Below are 20,806 nucleotides of genomic sequence, written 5' to 3'. Positions count from 1 at the left end.
TAAATTTACAGGGTGTGTAACCAACACCATAATTCAATTTTAGAATATTTCTGTTGCCCTCAAAAGAAGTTTTATATTCACATGCAGATTGTTCCTCCCCATCCCATCCCTAGGCTCAACCAACCACTAATCCGCCTCCTGTCTCCAGAGGTTCTGTCTCTCTTGGACATTTCACATAGGTGGAATCATGCAATGTGTGGCCTTTTCTGTCTGGCTTCTTTCACTTAGCTAGTTTCTAAGGTTTGCACATGTTCCAGAATGGATGAATCTATTTATTCTTGCTTGTAAAGCAATCTAAGATATTATCTTTATACATCCCTAACAGATTAGAAATAGTAAATGAAAAAAGGAGTTGCTAAAGGAGGGCATGACATGAACTAACTGCATGGGCAACAATACAAAAAACTATAAAAGTGGGATAGGTACTTAACAGCATAGTATTGAGGGTGATATTCTGCAAGATCAAGCAACTCTATACCTCTTCAAAGAGTTTTGAGTATGTATATGAAAGCCCTTGGTAATTGTTTCTCATAGCAACTTTTAATCACTAAGAAAAAGTTACCATAACTTTTATATTTTAACATATCCCTTCAAAAATATCAGCTACCTGAAATACAACAGCTTTCAAATAGGAAATAGAAGTTCTACTAGCTATACAATCTTATATGTTATCATGTTATGTCAATTTTGTCTTTTTCAGATTTTAAAATTTTATTTCATAGAAAAAGTTTTAATAAACTATTATAAGCATGGATATCCCATTTGAGATAACTGTCCGTTAACAAAATCATCATACACAATAAAAGAATTGAAACCTATATTTTTCTCATAGGAACAACTGAACGAAACTGGACAGTGATATACAAATCCTGTAAATGTGCTCTCTTCCCTTAGTTTACTTTTCCACCCAAATCTCAATCAAATCATACCATTCCATCTACTAAATAATTCACTTCCCTCATATTTATCAACACCAGCTCATCACAACCCATCATTTTAGGGGATGAGGGTAAAGTAATCAAGAGAGCCAGAGTTCCTATTTTCATGAAGCTTATTTTCAATGGCAGGGAGACAGATTAAGACAACAATTTAAAACAATTATTTAAAGAGCTAAAAAGGAAAAGTACTGGGTCCTAAGAACATAATGGCAAGGTTAGAGGTCACTGACAGTGCCCCTAGGAAAATGACATTTAAACTCACTATAAAGGGGATATAGGGCTGGGGATATAGCTCAGTTGGTAGAGTGCTTGCCTTGCAAGCACAAGGCCCTGGGTTCAATACCCTGTACCACAAAAAAAAAAAAAAAAAAAAAAAAAAAGGGTGTGGGGGTATAGACAAAGAGGTAAGGGTATTACAGGTACGAAAAGAGGTTCTATGGTGGCAAGGAATGACAGAAGGCAACTGTGGCTGGAACATGGGAACGAACAAGGGAAGTAGCACACAAGACTGGGAAGGCACTAGGAGGAGTGTCACATGCCTATAATCCGAACAACTCAAGAGGCTGAGGCAGGAAGATTGAAAGTTTAAGGATAACCTCAGCAACTCGGCAAGACCATGTCTCAAAATAACAAATACAAAGGACTGAGGATGAAGTTCAGTGATAAAGTGCCCCTGGGATCAATCTCCAGTACAAAAGATGGGGTGGGGAGTAGGAAGACAAGAAGTAATTGCAGCTAATATTTACTGAGGATTTACTACATGCTGGGTGCACTGACGTAAGCACTTAAACATATAAACCCATTTAATGTCCCCCTCCACTGCAACAACTCCACAAGGTAAGCATCATCATCATGAGGTCACAGGCACAAAACAATTACCTGACCTTCCCAGGGGCTACAGCTGGTAAGTAGCATAACTAGGTTTTAAACCAAGCAAAATGTCTGTATTTCATGTTCTCAAACACTATGTTATACTGCCTCTTAATCAGAAGCAACTGAGGTTTGGCAGTTTTTTGTTTTGATTTGTTTTTAAAAGAAAATGATCAAATCTGTTTTTAGAAAGATCACCCTGGACTCAGAAACCAAGTGACAGCAAAGAGAACACACATGACCAAAGGCAAGCATAAATAAAACTCAAAGGCAAATGAGATGGGTGAAAATATTTGCAACATTATACAATAAATATATAATGGATATAATGGATATATATCCATTATAAATATAAATATATTTTATAAACATATAAAAATATTATTTAAATATATAAATATATAATATATATTTATAAATATATAAATATATAATGGATAATAAATAATGCATTAATTTCCATACACAACCACCTATAAATCAACAAGAATGAACAAAATGTTTGATTCATAATGAAAATCAGAATACTTATAAAATATGCTCAATCTTACTAGTGATGAGGAAAACTAAAATTTTACTTCAGATTGATAAAACTTTTATAACTGAAAATATCCAGTATTGGCAAGGAAGATAAAAGAACAGAAAAACCTAGGAACTGAGATTGGTTCTTAATCTTTCACACAAAACACACACGTGGAAAGCTACATAGCCAGTGGTGTTTGCCATAGTATTGTCAACAACAGTAAGGAACTGGAGGCAATCTATATGTCCAACAAATGAGAATGAGATGGTCTATAACCATTAGAAGGATTTAGGTAGATCAATGAAAAAATATGGGATCTCTGTCCGCAGTACTGAGTGAAAAAAGTAAATGAAAGACAATATTATTTATACTAACTTTTTAAAATGCCATGTATGCTGCTTCCCTATATATATGCCTTTTGACAAATGAACTGCATCATTTGTAAAAGAGAAATCATAGTGCTGGACCTACCTCTTCTACCTCCCAGGACTACCAAGAAGGTTAGTAAAAAAATTCACATGAAGCACTTAGGGAAGAGCTAGCAACTGAATAATGCTGAGTTAATGTTGACTGTAATGCAAAGATGACAGGTCAAGTTCCTATGGTACTAATTCAGTGAGTCATTTCTATATAAAGTCTTGATACTTCAACATGGCTTTGATGGAACAAAACAGTACTAACAAATATCTGTTGGCTCACTTCAATAGATAAAGACATCCTCTATTTCTTATGTTCATAAACTCTTGAACACACTAGAACACTTTGTGCAGAGAGCCACACAGTGTAAAAATAATAGCTATAATAATAAATAAAGTTTCAAAACCAAAACACAAGAGGTGGGAGAAATGCAAATCTTATATAGGTGAAATGTAAGGCTGTGACATTATTTCAGTCTTACATCATCACTTAGATTGTAGCCAATGAGCAATCAGTTCATCATCTTAATAGGATTGTGAGAAATAAACTAACAAAGTCTTTTAGTATGAAACATGTCAGCTTTCTCTGTTCATTTGCTAGTCTTTTTTTTTTTTTTAAATGCAGAGAGGAAAAAGCAAAATATCCAGGGGTTTAGTGTATGAAAATTTAACTCATTTTTCATTTATTTCCTTTTATTTCATTTACTTCCCATTCATATTGCTTTACTCTCTTTACTTTTATTGTTGATTTTGGTATTATAATTCCTCTCTGTAACCACAACACATCAAGAGTTATTCATTTAAATAAATTCTCATGAATCCTCTGACATGACCATGCTCATCTTATTTATAATACGGTGAACTAAAAAAGTATTTAGATACTTGTAGGGGGTTCTAATAAAACATACTGAAGCCAGAAGAAATTTTAAACACTTCTGAAAAGTATAAATTAAAAAAGCAAAGCTAACTGAACACAATAAGCTTTGAAGTACAAAAAGAAAAAAAATTAAAAATAAAATCCGGACAGAATAAAACCCAACTGAATTCACTATTTCATTTTTAGCTATACACTGATGTAAAAATAAAGGCTGAGATTATAGCTTAGAGGCAGAGTGCTTGTCTAGCCTGCACAAGACCCTGGATTCCATCCCTAGTATCACAAAAATAAATAAATAATAAATAAAGAAATTTAAAAACACAAAATAACTACCTTTAACAGATCTTTCAAAAGATCTGAAAGTCATCTGGACACTTAAACCATGCTTTCCCCTCCCACCCCATATTAGTTAACAGTTGTGGTCCATACTCTAAGCCTAGTGGTAGTAACTTGGCTTCATGTTAATGCACTTCGTTTCCAAGGCTATAATAAAACACTGAGTAAGAATATTATTGGGGTTGGGGTTGTAGCTCAGTGGTAGGATGCTTGCCTAGCACATGTGAGGCACTGGATTTGATTTTCAGCACTACATAAAAATAAATAAAAATAAAAGATATTGTGTACATCTACAATGAAAAAAAAAAGTTTAAAAAAAAAATATGACCCCCTATAGCATAAGAAATAAAAGCAAGAATCAATAAATGAGGCAGATTCAAACTAAAAAGCTTTTTCTCAGCACAGGAAACAATCAATAATGTGAAAAGAGAGCCTACAGAGTGGGAGAAAATCTTTTCCACACACACTTCAGACATAGCACTCATCTCCAAAGTTTACAAAGAACTTAAAAAACTTTAGACCTAAAATACAAAGAACGCAATCAATAAATGGGCTAAGGAACTGGACAGACACTCACAGAAGACGACAAACAAGTGATCAACAAATACATGAAAAAAATGCTCATCATCCCTAGTAATTAGAGAAATGCAAATTAAAACCACCCTAAGATTTCATCTAATTCCAATTAGAATGGCTATCAAGAACACAAGCAATAATAAGTGTTGCCATGGAAGTGGGAAAAAAGCACACTCATACATTGCTGGTGGAGTTGCAAATTGGTGCAGCCACTCTGGAAAGCAGTATGGAGATTCCTCAGAAAATTTGGAATGGACCCACCATTTGACCCAGCTATCCCACTCCTTGGTTTATACCCAAAGGACTTAAAATCAGCATACTACAGTGATGCAGCCACATCAATGTTCATAGCAATTCAATTCATAATAGCTAGATTGTGGAACCAACCAAGATGCCCTTCAATTGATGAATGAATAAAGAAACTATGGTATATACACACAATGGAATATTATTTGGCCATAAAGAGGAATAAAATTATGGCATTGGCTGGTAAATGGATGAAGTTGGAAAATATGCTAAGTGAAATAGACCAAGCCCAAAAAACCAAAGGCCAAATGTTTTCTGATAAGTGCATGACAATATATAATGAGGGGGGGTGATGGGGGGAAGAGAACAATGAAGGAACTTTGGAAGGTGTAGAGTAAAATGGGGTGGAAGGGGGTGGAAGACAAAAATATAGTAGAATGAAACAGTATTACCCTATGTGCATTTATGATTACATGAATGGTGTCAATCTACATTGTGTACAACCACAGAAATGAAAAGTTGTACCCCATTTGTGTACAATAAATCGAAATGCAGTCTCTAAAAATTAAAAAACATTTAATTTAATAAAAAGAATATTATGTGGGGAAATTACAATAATGCAACAGAGCCATGCACACATCTATAGTCCCAGCCACTGGGGAGGCTGAGGCAGGAGAATCACTTGAGCCTAGGAGTTCATGGGCAGCCTGGCCAACATATCTCACTTTAAAAAAAATTGGTGTAAATACAATCACACAAAAAAGACCTTCAACCAGTGATTTAACATCTTACAAAAACAACTTTTAAAAGGTTCAGTAGGAGAAAACTAAGTATAGTTCTAAAAGATTGCTAACATGTGTGATAGGCCTAAGAAAATAAATTCAATAAATATTTACCAGGCAGTTAACTGGAAAATTTCCACTGAAACAGTTGAATCTGCATACCTACTCCTCAACTCAACAGAAATAAGTTCAGCAATGATTTCAAGAATGCTGCTGAAAGTAGTACAAAATAATTCAGCAAAGCAGATGCTCCGTTTTCAGCAAATTTGCCATATTAATTCTGTCCTTGATAGTAAAGATTAGTAATAGAATCAATACATTTTGTTATCTAATAGTATAGATTTCTCTTGGTCCTTTACTCTTAACAACAGTCTATCATCACTCCTTGACCTTGAAAAGTCCTATTTGACAGACTATCTGAATTAAACATTGTGTTTCCATTTGTCGAATGTCAAAGTAACTTGATTAGTTGGGGTAAACATCTTACGTTTAAGTTGTTTGTTGCTTTTATTGTTTTTAACCTACTGATACATGTCTGACTAAAGACATTTTTTTAAAAATCGGATAAAGTCAAAGTTTTGAAACAAATCTTACCCACCCCCATCATCTAAATTAAATCTGACCCTAACTTAACTTTTTCATGATTCTGTAAACACAGGGCACATATGTCTCAGATGAACAAACTGATACTAATAAATCTACTAAACCACTGAAAGTTTTTCCTTAGGAGTCCAGAGTTTACTATGGACTCCTAAGTCCAGGGTGGCCCTAAATACCTGGGCTCAATCCATTCTGCTGCCTCAGTCTCCCCAGGTAGCTGGGACTACAAGCATGTACGACTGCATCCAGCAAACTATGGAAAGTTTTAAACAAAACCTACTCAAGAGTAACCTAAATTGAAAAAAAAAAAAAAAAAAAAAAAAAAAAAAAAACAGAAAAGAAAAAAGAAAGCAAGTCAAATTATGGAGCCAATATTTTGAGAAATTATTTTAAACCAATAATGACAAACAAATAAAATATGGCACAAGACTACAATGTGCCTTGTATGGCCATTAAAAACTATGTTAGAGTTGTTAACATCAAAATTCCAACAGAGTATTTTATTCTGATTGATAAGCTAATTTTAAAAGAGAAAGTACAGATCCTTTGAAAAGAGATATAATGAGGCAAATTTCTTCTATAAAAATATTAGCACAAAATACTAGCACAAGAAAAGACATACATCAATAGAACAGAATGAAGCTGAAAATATATCCAATTTTATAAGAGTACAGTACATGATAATGATGACATACCACATCACTTCTGAAAAGATGCAAATAAATAGTGTTAACGAACTGGCTTTTGGGGAGGAAAATAATTAGATCTTTGTTTTACACTACAACATAAATAAATTCTAGGTGAATTAAAAGAGAACATGAAAAACAAGACTTAAAGCAAATTAAAAGAACAAGTGCTCCAGAGTTCAATCTCTGGCACCTACCCACCCCTACCCCCAAAAAAACAACTCAAATGTCCATCAACCAAATGATGTGGTCTATATAATAAAACAAAATACCTTTCAGCCATAAAATGAAAAGTACTAATAATATGTACTACATTCAAGATTTCTTTTTGTTTTTTGGGGGGGTGTTTGTTTTGTTTTTTGGTGGGGGAGAGAAAGTGAGACATTTGAAAATTACAGATTTTAATGGTGATGGTTGTAACACTGACAGTTGGTGGTGCTAGCTGATATCACTGTGTATAAGGGAAAAATCACTGAGCTGTATACTGTAAGTGAATTTTATTGTATATAAACTATATCTTAATAAAGCTTTTAAAAAGTACTTATATCAAAGGATACAACATTATTTCCATTTTCAAATATAGAAGTCAATGACAAATGAGAGACAAATCTGGGTTACCATTAGGATGTGCAACAGAATAATGAAAGAAATAATTTAGCAGTTATTAGTTGGTATTATTTAAAGTAATGTTAATGCTTTAACAGAAAAATTCACAAATTTCAGCTGCTTAATCCAACAGATATTTATTTCTCACTCAAATAAAGTCCAAACCAATGTTCCTGATCAGTGGCAACACCCCACCATGTAGTAATTCCTGAAGCCAAGAGCCTTCCTTCACATAACTGTGCCATCTTGAACAGTCTTCTCAAGCAGAATAGTGTAGAGGAATCACTTATAGGAGATTCTGCAGGGACAGGCCTGAAAGTGGCATATCTATCCATCTATCCGCATTCCAGTAAAATTCAGCTACTCGTATACCCTTGACCGAAGAACGGTCCTCCTCTATCGGGGAAGGTCGTCCTCTTCGACCGAGCGCGCAGCTTCGGGAGGGACACACATGGAGCGGTGAGGGAGGAAGGGGACACCCGCCTAGCCAGCCAGATCAGCCGAATCAACCCTGGCGATCAATGGGGTGACAGATGTCGCAGCCAGATCGCCCTCACATCCTTCATTCCAGTAAAATTCAATCACATGATCACATCTAACTCAAAGGGAGACTATAACATGGTAGGTTCCACCATTAGTAAACAGTATGTTTAGAATAATGCCATTCTCTTGAACTTTTATTAACAGCTAAAATTTGTTAAAGAAAGCTACTCAAATCAAAGGAATTCACACTATGACTTGTCATGAATTCTTCCTCAGTCAATAAATATTGATGAGTACATACTGCCCACCACACCTATCTAGGTAAACAAATATAGGAAATTTGCAGTCATGAATCTGATAATCTAGTATGTAGACAAAATACATAATATGCTGAGAAAAATAAGTGTCAGGGTGAAAACTGAACAAGAAAGGATAAAAAGTACTACTTTCAATAGGGTGATCAAGGTCTTAGTGATAAGGTGATAAGAACCTGCACAGGAGGGAAGTGAAGAAATGAACATTGGGAATACCTGAAAAAGACTGAAAGTGCTAAGACACTGAAGGAGGAGCTTGTATGTCATGTTATGAGGTCACTGTGGTTGGAGCAGAATTATCAAGGCAGACACATTAGAAGATAAACTCAGGAAGGTGCCAAGGAGTGATAGTACATATGAACTTGAAGGCTGCTGTGCAGATTGTGGTCTGTGGGACACTTGTAGAGGACTTTGAACAAAGGAGGGATGTAATTTGACCTTTTAAAAGGATAACTCTGCCCAGCAGCTCAGAAAGTTAAGGCAGGAGAATGGCAACTTCTAAGGCCAACCTCAGCAACTTACTGAGACTCAGCAACTTAGCAACACCTGTCTCAAAATAAAAAAACAAAAAGGGGCCTAGGGTTGAGGCTCAGTGGTAGAGCTCATGCCTAGCACCTGTGAGGCACTAGGTTCGATTTTCAGCACCACATAAATAAATAAAGGCACCAAGTTCATCTACAACTAAATATATTTTAAAAATAAAAACAAAATGGACTGGAGATGTTGCTCAGTGAAAAAGCACCCTGGGTTTGATCCCATTACCAAAAAAATTTTTTTAATTTGTTCTAATTAGTTATACATGACAATAGAATGCATTTATACATTTTGCTAAATCATACACAAATGGAGTATAATTTCTCATTTTTCTGATTGTACATGTTGTAGGATCACACTGGTCATGCAGTCATATAAGTACATAAGGTAATAATGTCTGTTCCATTCTACTACCCTTTCTACCCTTATCCCCCCTCCCCTCCTGTCACTCCCCTCTACCTAATCTAAAGTAGCTCTATTCTTCCCTAGTGCCCCCCACTTATTGTGAATTGGCATCTGCATAACAGAGAATACATGCAGCCTTTGGTTTGGGGGGAATGGTTTATTTCACTTACCATACATTTACCTGCAAATACCACATTTCATTCTTCTTTAAAGCTGAGTAATATTCCATCATGTACCTATGTACATATATATTTTTTTCTTTTCCCATTCATCTGTTGAAAGACACCTAGGTTGGTTCCATAGCTCAGCTATTGTGAGCTAAGTTGCTGAGCCACTAATATGGCTGTATCACTGTAATATGCAGATTTTAAGTCCTTTGGGTATAAACCAAGGAATGGGATAACTGGGTCAAATGGTGGGTCCAATCCAAGTTTTCTGAGGAATTTCCACACTGCTTTCCATAATGGCTGCACCAATCTGCACAACAATGTATGAGTGTAGCATTTTCCCCAAATCCTCACCAACATTTTTTTTAATTTATTTTTTTATTGTAAACAAATGGGATACATGTTGTTTCTCTGTTTGTACATGGCGTAACGGCATATCATTTGTGTAATCATAAATTTACATAGAGTAATGTTGTTTGATTCATTCTGTTATTTTTTCCCTTCCCCCCACCCCTCCCACCCCTCTTTTCCCTCTATACAGTGCTTCCTTCCTCCATACTTATCCCCCTCCCTAACCCTAACTCTAACCCTAACACTAACCCTTCCCTCCCCCCATTATGAGTCATCATCCACTTATTAGCGATATCATTTGTCCTTTGGCTTTTTGAGATTGGCTTATCTCACTTAGCATGATATTCTCCAATTTCATCCATTTGCCTGCAAATGCCATACTTTTATCATTCTTTATGGCTGAGTAATATTCCATTGTGTGTGTATATATATATATATATATATATATATATATATATATACCACAGTTTCTTTATCCATTCATCAATTGAAGGACATCTAGGTTGGGTCCACAGTCTGGCTATTGTGAATTGAGCAGATATGAACATTGATGTGGCTGTATCTCTGTAGTATGCTGATTTTAAGTCCTTTGGGTATAGGCCAAGGAGTGGGATAGCTGGGTCAAAAGGTGGTTCCATTCCAAGTTTTCTAAGGAATCTCCACACTGCTTTCCAGAGTGGCTGCACTAATTTGCAGTCCCACCAGCAATGTATGAGTGTACCTTTCTCCCCACATCCTTGCCAACACCTGTTGTTGCTCGTATTCTTGATAATCGCCATTCTAATTGGGGTGAGATGGAATCTTACGGTGGTTTTGATTTGCATTTCTCTTATTACTAGAGATGCTGAACATTTTACCACATGTTTGTTGATTGCTTGTAGATCTTCTTCTGTGAAGTGTCTATTCATTTCCTTAGCCCATTTGTCGATTGGATTATTTATATTGTTGGTGTAGAGTTTTTTGAGTTCTTTATAGATTCTGGAGATTAGTGCTCTATCTGAAGTATGATTGGCAAAGATATTCTCCCATTCTGTAGGCTCTTTCTTCGCATTGCTGATAGTTTCCTTTGCTGAGAGAAAGCTTTTTAGTTTGAATCTATCCCAGTTATTGATTCTAGCTTTTATTTCTTGTGCTATGGGAGTCCTGTTAAGGAAGTCTGGTCCTAAGCTGTCATGTTGAAGATCTGGACCTACTTTTTCTTCTATAACCTGCAGGGTCTCTGGTGTGATTCCGAGGTCCTTAATCCATTTTGAGTTTAGTTTCGTGCATGGTGAGAGATATGGGTTTAGTTTCATTCTGTTGCATATGGATTTCCAATTCTCCCAGCACCATTTGTTGAAGAGGCTATCTTTTTTCCATTGCACACTTTTGGCACCTTTGTCTAGTATGAGAAAATTGTATTTATTTGGGTTTGTGTCCGTGTCCTCTATTCTGTACCATTGATCTACCTTTCTATTTTGGTACCAGTACCATGCCGTTTTTGTTACTATTGCTTTGTAGTAGAGTTGAAGATCTGGTATTGCAATACCCCCTGTTTCACTCTTCCTGCTAAGGATTGCTTTAGCTATTCTGGGTTTCCTATTCTTTCAGATGAATTTCATAATTGCTTGCTCTATTTCTGTAAGGTACGTCATTGGAATTTTAATTGGAATTGCATTGAATTTGTATAGCACTTTAGGTAGTATGGCCATTTTGATAATATTAATTCTTCCTATCCAAGAACATGGAAGATCTTTCCATCTTCTGAGGTGTTCTTTAATTTCTTTCTTTAGTGTTCTGTAATTCTCATTGTAGAGGTCTTTCACCTCTTTTGTGAGATTGATTCCCAAGTATTTTATTTTTTTCGAGGCTATTGTGAATGGGGTAGTTTTCCTACTTTCTCTCTCTGAAGATTCATCACTTATGTATAAAAATGCGTTGGATTTATGAGCATTGACCTTGTAACCTGCTACTTTACTGAATTCACTTATGAGTTCTAAGAGTTTCCTGGTGGAATTTCCAGGTTCCTCTAAATATATAATCATGTCATCAGCGAACAGGGATAGTTTGAGTTCTTCTTTTCCAATTCGTATCCCTTTAATTTCTTTGGTTTGTCTAATTGCTCTGGCTACAGTCTCAAGAACGATGTTGAATAGAAGTGGTGAAAGAGGGCATCCCTGCCTTGTTCCAGTTTTTAGGGGGAATGCTTTCAGTTTTTCACCATTTAGAATGATACTAGCTATGGGCTTAGCATAAATGGCCTTTACAATGTTAAGGAATGTTCCCACTATCCCTATTTTTTCCAGTGTTTTGAGCATGAAGGGGTGCTGTATTTTATCAAATGCTTTTTCTGCATCTATTGAAATAATCATGTGATTCTTGATTTTAAGTCTATTGATATGGTGAATTACATTTATTGATTTTCTGATGTTGAACCAACCTTGCATCCCTGGGATGAAACCCACTTGATCATGGTGCACCATCTTTTTAATATGTTTTTGTATGCGATTTGCTAAAATTTTGTTGAGAATTTTTGCGTCGATGTTCATTAAGGATATTGGTCTGAAACTTTCTTTCCTTGATGAGTCTCTGTCTGGTTTAGGTATCAGGGTGATATTGGCTTCGTAGAATGAGTTTGGGAGGGTTCCCTCCTCTTCTATTTTATGGAATACTTTGAGAAGTATTGGAATGAGTTCTTCTTTAAAGGTTTTGCAGAACTCGGCTGTGAACCCATCTGGTCCTGGACTTTTCTTTGTTGGTAGGCTTTTGATGACTTTCTATTTCAGTACTTGAAATTGGTCTATTTAAATTGTGTATGTCCTCCTCGTTCAGTTTAGGCAATTCATATGTCTCTAGAAACCTGTTGATGTCTTCGAAATTTTCTATTTTGTTGGAGTATAGATTTTCAAAATAGCTTCTAATTATGTTTTGTATTTCAATCCTGTCTGTTGTGATATGTCCTTGTTCATTCCCAATTTTAGTGATTTGGGTTTTCTCTCGTCTTCTCTTTGTTAGTGTGGCTAAAGGTTTATCAATTTTGTTTATGTTTTCGAAGAACCAGCTATTTATTTTGTCAATTTTTTGGATTGTTTCTTTTGTTTCAATTTCATTGATTTCAGCTCTGAGTTTAACTACTTCCTGTCTTCTACTACTTTTGGTGCTGGTCTGTTCTTCTTTTTCTAGGGCTTCAAGCTGTAGTGTTAGGTCGTTTATTTGTTGAGTTTTACTTCTCTTATTAAATGTCCTCCATGAAATAAATTTCCCTCTAAGTACTGCTTTCATAGTGTCCCAGAGATTTTGATATGATGTTTCTTTGTTCTCATTTACCTCTAAGAATTTTTTAATTTCCTTCCTAATATCTTCTGTTATCCATTCATCATGTAATAGCATATTGTTTAATCTCCAGATGTTGGAATAGTTTCTGTGTTTTACTCTTTCATTTATTTCTAACTTCGATCCATTATGATCTGATAGAATACATGCTAGTGTCTCTATCTTCTTGTATTTGCTAACATTAGCTTTGTGGCATAATATATGGTCTATTTTAGAGAAGGATCCATGTGCTGCTGAGAAGAAAGTGTAGTCGCTCTTGGTTGGATGGTATATTCTATAAATGTCCGTTAAGTCTAAAATATTGATTTTCTTATTGAGATCTATGGTTTCTTTGTTCAATTTTTGTCTGGAAGATCTGTCCAGTGGTGAGAGAGGCGTGTTAAAATCACCTAGTATTATTGTGTTATGGTCTATTTGGTTTCTGAAATTGAGAAGGATTTGTTTGACATACATGGATGAACCACTGTTTGGGGCATAGATGTTTGATTGTTATATCTTACTGATTTATGCTTCCCTTAAGCAGTATGAAATGACCCTCTTTATCCTTTCTGACTAACTTTGGCTTGAAGTCCACATTATCTGAAATGAGGATGGATACTCCAGCTTTTTTGCTGAGTCCATGTGCATGGTATGTTTTTCCCCATCCTTTCACTTTTAAGTCTATGGGTATCTTTTTCTATGAGGTGAGTCTCTTGTAGGCAACATATTGTTGGATCTTTCTTTTTAATCCAGTCTGCCAGTCTATGTCTTTTGATTGATGAATTCAGGCCATTAACATTCAGGGTTATTATTGAGATATGATTTGGTTTCCCGGTCATTTGGTTCATTTTTTAAATTTTATTTATTTATTTATTTGACACAACTCGGTTCCTCCTTTATTTGACAATTCCTTTAGGATAATTCCTCCCTTTGCTGATTTGCTTCTTTGTTTTTCATCTCTTCCTCATGGAATATTTTGCTGAGAATGTTCTGTAATGCTGGCTTTCTTTTTGTAAATTCTTTTAGCTTTTGTTTATCATGGAAGGATTTTATTTCATCGTCAAATTTGAAGGTAAGTTTTGCTGGGTATAAGATTCTTGGTTGGCATCCATTTTCTTTCAGGGCTTGAAAAATGTTGCTCCAGGCCCTTCTAGCTTTTAGGGTCTGGATTGAAAAATCTGCTGATATCCGTATTGGTTTCCCCCTGAATGTAATTTGGTTCTTTTCTCTCACAGCCTTTAAAATTCTGTCTTTATTTTGTATGTTAGGTATTTTCATTATAATGTGCCTTGGTGTGGGTCTGTTGTAATTTTGTGTATTTGGAGTCCTATAAGCCTCTTGAACTTGATTTTCCATTTCATTCTTCAGATTTGGGAAATTTTCTGATATTATTTCATTGAATAGATTGTTCATTCCTTTGGCTTGTTTCTCAAGGCCTTCCTCAATCCCAATAATTCTTAAATTTGGCCTTTTCATGATATCCCATAGTTCTTGTAGATTCTGTTCATGATTTCTTACCATCTTCTCTGTTTGTTCAACTTTGTTTTCAAGGTTAAATATTTTGTCTTCAATGTCTGAGGTTCTGTCTTCCAGGTGTTCTATCCTACTGGATATGCTTTCTATGGAGTTCTTAATTTGGTTTATTGTTTCCTTCATGTCAAGGATTTCTGTTTGGTTTTTTTTCAATATCTCTAACTCTTTATTGAAATGATCTTTTGCTTCCTGTATTTGCTCTTTTAACTGTCAATTGGTGCGATCATTCAATGCCTGCATTTGCTCTTTCATCTCATCATTCAGTGCATGCGTTTGCTCTTTCATCTCGTCGTTTGCTTCCCTAATCATTTTAATTATGTATATTCTGAACTCCTTTTCTGTCATTTCTTCTGCCATGCTGTCATTGGGTTTTATTGATGTAGCATCTAGATTTGTTTGCAGCATTTTCTTTCCTTGTTTTCTCATATTGTTCAGGTATCAGAGGACCGCTGAGATATTGCAGATTCCCTCTATTGACTTACAATGTCCCTGAAGATTTCTATATATATCCCCTCTTAGCCTCAGTAGGCTGAAGTCTTGGAGGAAGTTGATAATGCGGTGCTCCACAAGGAAGCTGCCTCTCTAGGAGTGGTGGCCTTCAGGTGGGGTATAATCCCTGCTAGTGGGCAGAGGTGCCTCCACTTGTTGACCAATGGTCATCCAAAGGGGAACTAGGCTGTGGGCTGAGGCAAGGCCTGTTTGGGCCTGTGTCTCTGGTTTTACTGTCCTTGTGGGGAAACCTCACCTGGCAGGGAAGACTTACCCGGTGGGGCGGTCTCGCTGGTCAGTTCCCCTCCTAGAGGTTCCCCTCAATCTACAACTACCACCTGGGCTGGGCAGCCTTCCTCTGCAATGCTCCCAGGGGCCCAGACCTACCTCCTGGGCCTGGGAGCCTCACCCTTCGCAGATGAATCTCCTTAGGCTGCCCCTCCTCAGAGAATCTGCCCGCAGTCCTGGAACCTTTGCTCCGCCCCTAAGCGTGTCTGTGCGGCTCTTCCACCAAGAAGCCTCCTAGGTCCTGGACCCTGCTCTGCACCTAATCGCCTGGCTATGCAGCCCCTCCTCTGAGCAGCCACCTGGGGCCCCGTACAATCGCTCTGCGTTCCAGAGACCCACCGCACGCCTCTTCCTCCAGACAGCCGCCCGGTGTTCTGGTGCAGTCACTAGGAGTCCAAGCAACTCACTGCGTGCCTCCTCCTCCCACCAACCACCCATAGCCCTGGGCAATCACTTTGAGTCGAAGTGACCCGCCCGGTTCCTCCTCCTCCTCCAGGTAACCCACCGGGTATTCAGGAGTGGTCGCTCTGAGTGGCTCTGAATCACGTGACCTGCTGCACGCCTCCTCTGGGCAGGCGCCCAGAGCTCTGGTGCGGCCACTCGAGACCAAGCGACCCACCGCGCTTCTCCTCCAGGCAGCCCCCCGGTGTTCAGGAGCGGTCGCTTTAAGTCCAAACAACTCACCAATCGCCGCCTCCTCTGAGCAGCCGCCTGGAGCTCTAATGCAGTCACTGCGAGTCCAAACAACCCACCGCGCTCCTCCTCCTCCTCCTCCTCCTCCTCCTCAGGGCAGGCCCCAGGGTTCAGAAGTGGTCTGAGTCCAAACAGCTCACCACGCAGTCCCTCCTCTGGCAACCGCCTGTAGCTCTAGTGTAGTCACTCGAATCCAAGCGGCCACGCTCCTCCTCCTCCTCCTCAGGGCAGGCCCCGGTGTTCTGAGTCCACACAGCTCTCCTCCCCGCTCCTCCCCTGGGCAGCCACCGGAGCCCCAGTGGTTGCTCCGAGTCCCAGCGCTGTGCTGAGTGGCCTCCTCTCCGACGCTCCCAGTTGTCCGAGTTCACTGCTCCAGCGGGGGGAGGGGCATCTCGCCGGCAGCTCTACTTCACAAAGTTCCCTGCGTTCCGGGACTACCACCCCATCCGGGTCGCCTCCCCAATGGGAGAGACTCCCCCGGCTGCTTTGAGTTGGCCCCAAGTCTCTCCATATCTCCTCTTTTGAATCCTGAGTCCTGGAGCAACATGAAATGCAGCCACCCTCTAGGCCGCCATCTTGAAAAATCACCAACATTTAATGTTGCTTTTATTCTTGATAATTGACCCTCTGACTGGAGATAAAAATCTTAGTGTAGTTTTGATTTGCATTTCTCTAATTGCTAGAGATGAAGAACACTTTTCATATTATCTGTTGATCGATTGTATTTCTTCTTCTGTGAAGTGTCTGTTCAGTTCCTTAACCCATTTATTGATTGGGATATTTGTTTTTTTGGTGTTAAGGTTTTTTAGTTCTTTACATATCCTAAAGATTAGTGCTTTATCTGAGGTGCATGTGGTAAAGATTTTCTCCCAATCTGTAGACTCTTTCTTCACATTATTGTTTGTTTTGCTGAGAAGAAGCTGTTTAGTTTGAATCCATTTCACTTATCGATTCTTGATTTAACTTCATACACTTTAGGGGTCTTGTTAAGGAAGTCAGATCTGAGGCCAACATGGTGAAGATTTGAGTCACTTTTTCTTCTATTAGGTGCAGGGTCTCTGTTCTAGTGTCCTTACTTGGATCCACTTTGAGTTTCGTGCAGGGTGAGAGGTTCAATTTCATTTTGTTACATGTGGCTTTCCATTTTTCCCAGCACCATTTGTTGAACAGGCTATCTTTTCTCCAGCGAATGTTTTTGGCGCCTTTGTTTAACATGAGATAACCATATTTATGTGGGTTTGTTTCTGTGTCTTCCATTTTGTACCACTGGTCTACACGTCTATTTTGGTGCCAATCCCATGCCATTTGTTACTATTGCTCTATTTGTAGTATAGTTTAAGGTCTGGTATTGTTGATGCCTCCTGCCTCACTCTTCTTCTTAAGGATTGCTTTGGCTGTTCTGGGTCTCTTACTTTTCCAAATGAATTTCATGACTGCTTTTTCTAGTTCCATGAAGAACATCATTGGGAGTTTAATAGAATTTGCATTAAATTGGTATAACACTTTTGGTAGTATGGCCATTTTGACAGAATTAATTCTGCCTAAGAACATGGGAGATATTTCCATCTTCAAAGGCCTTCTTCACTTTCTTTCTTTAGTGTTCTATCGTTTTCACTGTAGAGGTCTTTCATCTTTTTTTTAGGTTATCATGAAAGGGGTAGTTTTCCTATCCCTTGCAGTGGATTCATTGCTTATGTATAGAAATGCATTTGATTTATAGGTACTGATCTTACATCAATAAGATGTAAGATCAGTACCTATACTACTATATACCTAAGGTAGTACCTATACTATCTATGCTACTCTGTTGAATTCACTGATGAGTTCTAGAAGTTTTCGGGTGGAATGTTTTTGGATCTTTTAAATACAGAATCATTTCATCTGCAAATACTGACAATTTGAGTCCTTCTTTTCCTGTTTGTATCCCTTTAAATTCTTTCATCTGTCTGATTGCTCTGACTAGAGTTTCAAGAACGATGTTGAACAGATGTGGTGAAAGAGGGCAACCCTGTCTTGTTCCAGTTTTTAGAGGGATGCTTTCAATTTTTCACCATTTAGATGGATGTTGGCCTTGGGCTTAGCACACAGACAGCTTTTACAATGTTAAGGTATGTTCCTACTATCCCCAGTTTTTCTAGTGTTTTGAACTTGAATGGATGCTGTATTTTGTCAAATGCTTTTTCTGCCTCTACTGAGATAATCATATGATTCTTGTCTTTATTCTGTTGATGTGATGAATTATGTTTATTGATTTCCATATGTTGAACCAACCTTGCATTCCTGGGATGAATCCCACTTAATCATGGTGCACTATCTTTTTAATATGTTTTTATATGTGATTTGCCAGAATTTTATTGAGAATTTTACCATCTATGTTCATCAGGGATAGTGGTCTAAAGTTTTCTTTCCTTGATGTGTCTTTGTCTGTTTTTGGTATCAGGTGATACTAGCTTCACAGAATGAATTTGGAAGGGTTCCCTTCTTTTCTATTTCATGGAATAATTTGAGGAGGATTGGGGTTAGTTCTTCTTTGAACGTCTGGTAGAACTCAGCTGAGAATCCATCTGGTCCTGGGCTCTTCTTGCTTCGTAGGCTTTTGATGGTGTCTTCTATTTCACTGCTTGAAATTGATCTGTTTAAATTTTCTGTCCTCCTAATTCAATTGGGGTAGGTCATGTGTCTCTAGAAATCTGTCGGTGTTTTCGGGATTATCTATTTCAGTATAAATTTTCAAAAAAGTTTCTAATTATCGTCTGTATTTCAGTAGTGTCCATCATGATATTTTCTTTTCCATCATGAATTTAGTACTTGAATTTTTTCTTTCTCTTTGTTAGTGTAGCTAAGGGTTTATCAATTTTATTTTTCAAAGAAATAATTTTTTGTTTTATCAATTTTTCTATTGTTTATTTTGTTTCCATTTCATTGATTTCAGCCCTGATTTTAAATATTTCCTGTCTTCTACTGATTTTGGTGTTGATTTGTTTTTCTTTCTCTAGGGTTTTGAGATCTAATATTAGATCATTTATTTGTTGAATCTATTGTATTTTTAAATTGTTAATAGTAACCAGATAACCAAAAGCATACATATTTTCTGACAGCATTAATATCCCAAACATATCAAAAAACTCAAAAAACACCAAAAATTAACCCAATTAATAAATGGGCAAATTAACTAAACAAATATTTTCAAAAGAAGAAATACAAATGGCCAATAAATAGATGAAAAATAAATGTTCAACGCCATTAGCAATTAGGGAAATGCAACTCAAAACTACACTGAGATTTCATCTCACACCAGTCAGAGCAGCAGTTATCAAGAATACAAATAATAATAAATGCCAGACAGGATGAGAAGGAAAGGGAACCAAGTGTTGGTAGGGTTGTAAATTAGTACAACTATGGAAATCAATATGGAGGTTCCTCAAAAGACTAGGAAGATGGGCTGGGGTTGTGGCTCAGTGGTAGAGCACTCACCTAGCATGCATCAGGCCCTGGGTTCGATCCTCAGCACCAATAAAAATAAAATAAAGGTATTGTGTCCACCTACAACTAAAACAAAATTTTTTTTAAAAAAGAGTAGGAAGAGGACCACCATATGACCCAGCTATACCACTAGTCTATCTTAAAGAAGTAAAGTCAGCATACTATAGCAATACATCATACACATGTTTATAACAGTACAATCCACAACATTCAAACTATGGAACCAGCCTAGGTTCCAGCCTAGGTGTCTATCCATCAGTGGTTGACTGGATAAAGAAAATGTGGGATATATATACACAACAGAGTTTTACTCATAAAGAAAAATAGAATTGGTATTTTCAGGAAAGTAGATGCAACTTGAGAACATTATATTAAGGGAAGTAAGCCAAACTCAGATAGTCAAAGGTCATGCTTTCTCTCCTATGTGGAAGTTAGTAAGGAAAAAGAAGAAAAAAAAGGTATGGGAAGGGAAAAATCATGAAAAGTCAAAGGAGATCAGTAGAGTTAAAAAAAAAAAAAAAAGGACAGGAGGACAGAGGAGGGGGAGGGAAAGGATAAATACTGGAGAATGATATTGACCAAATTATACTGTTATATTGTATGCATGTATGAATAATATGTAACAAACCCACCATTATGTATAATTATAATGTACCAATAATAAATATGGGGGGAAAAGACTAAAAAATTTCTGGCAGAAATATTTTTAAAAATTGATTCCCATTATGATGAGGCTGGAAATCTACTGCCCACCATCTTAAATCCCTGGTCTGTACCTTCTATGAGTATATAAACACTTCATGGCCCTGTTTCCTCAGTAATTGCTAATTAGTACCAGGATACTGAGCTGTCTATGCCTGTTACCAAGATTAGTAAATTATGATTTTGAAATTTTTTTCTTGCTGCATCAAAAAAGGGATAGATCAGAAACATTTTTAAATCACTTATTTATCTTTACATTAACTTGTAAGTTGGAGAAAAGGTAAATCTTCTACAGTTCAAAAATGATCACATTTTTTCACAGATTAAAAGTTGTATTGATGGCAGCCAATAACACAAACAGGTTAAAGGTCAGTATGTCTTTCTACTGATTAAATAAGTTTAGTAAGTTTAATTCACCAACATAAGCATTGCCAAAATATACAAATTTCAGTAGTATTACAGAAGGATTACAAAATATGGATACAGTATCACATGCTTGTAATACCACCTACTTGGGAGGTTAAAGCAGGAGGATTGTGAATTTGAGGCCAGCCTGGGTAACACAGCAAGACTCTCAAAGAGGTGGGGTGTGGGGGTAGATTATAGGAAAAGACTAT

At 37.1% G+C, this 20,806-nt stretch overlaps 1 protein-coding gene across 4 annotated transcripts in view; it reads right to left on the bottom strand.

Annotated features, from left to right (window-relative positions):
* SFMBT1 (Scm like with four mbt domains 1) overlaps positions 1-20,806 on the bottom strand; it is a 157,996-nt gene that overhangs the window by 70,357 nt on the left and 66,833 nt on the right. The gene's annotated exons all lie outside the window — the stretch shown is intronic.

The sequence above is a fragment of the Sciurus vulgaris genome (genome assembly GCF_902686455.1).
Source record: "Sciurus vulgaris genome assembly, chromosome: 16".
Lineage (NCBI taxonomy): Eukaryota > Metazoa > Chordata > Mammalia > Rodentia > Sciuridae > Sciurus > Sciurus vulgaris.
The sequence above is the reverse complement of the archived record's forward strand: the minus strand, read 5'-3'. Positions and strand labels throughout refer to the sequence as shown.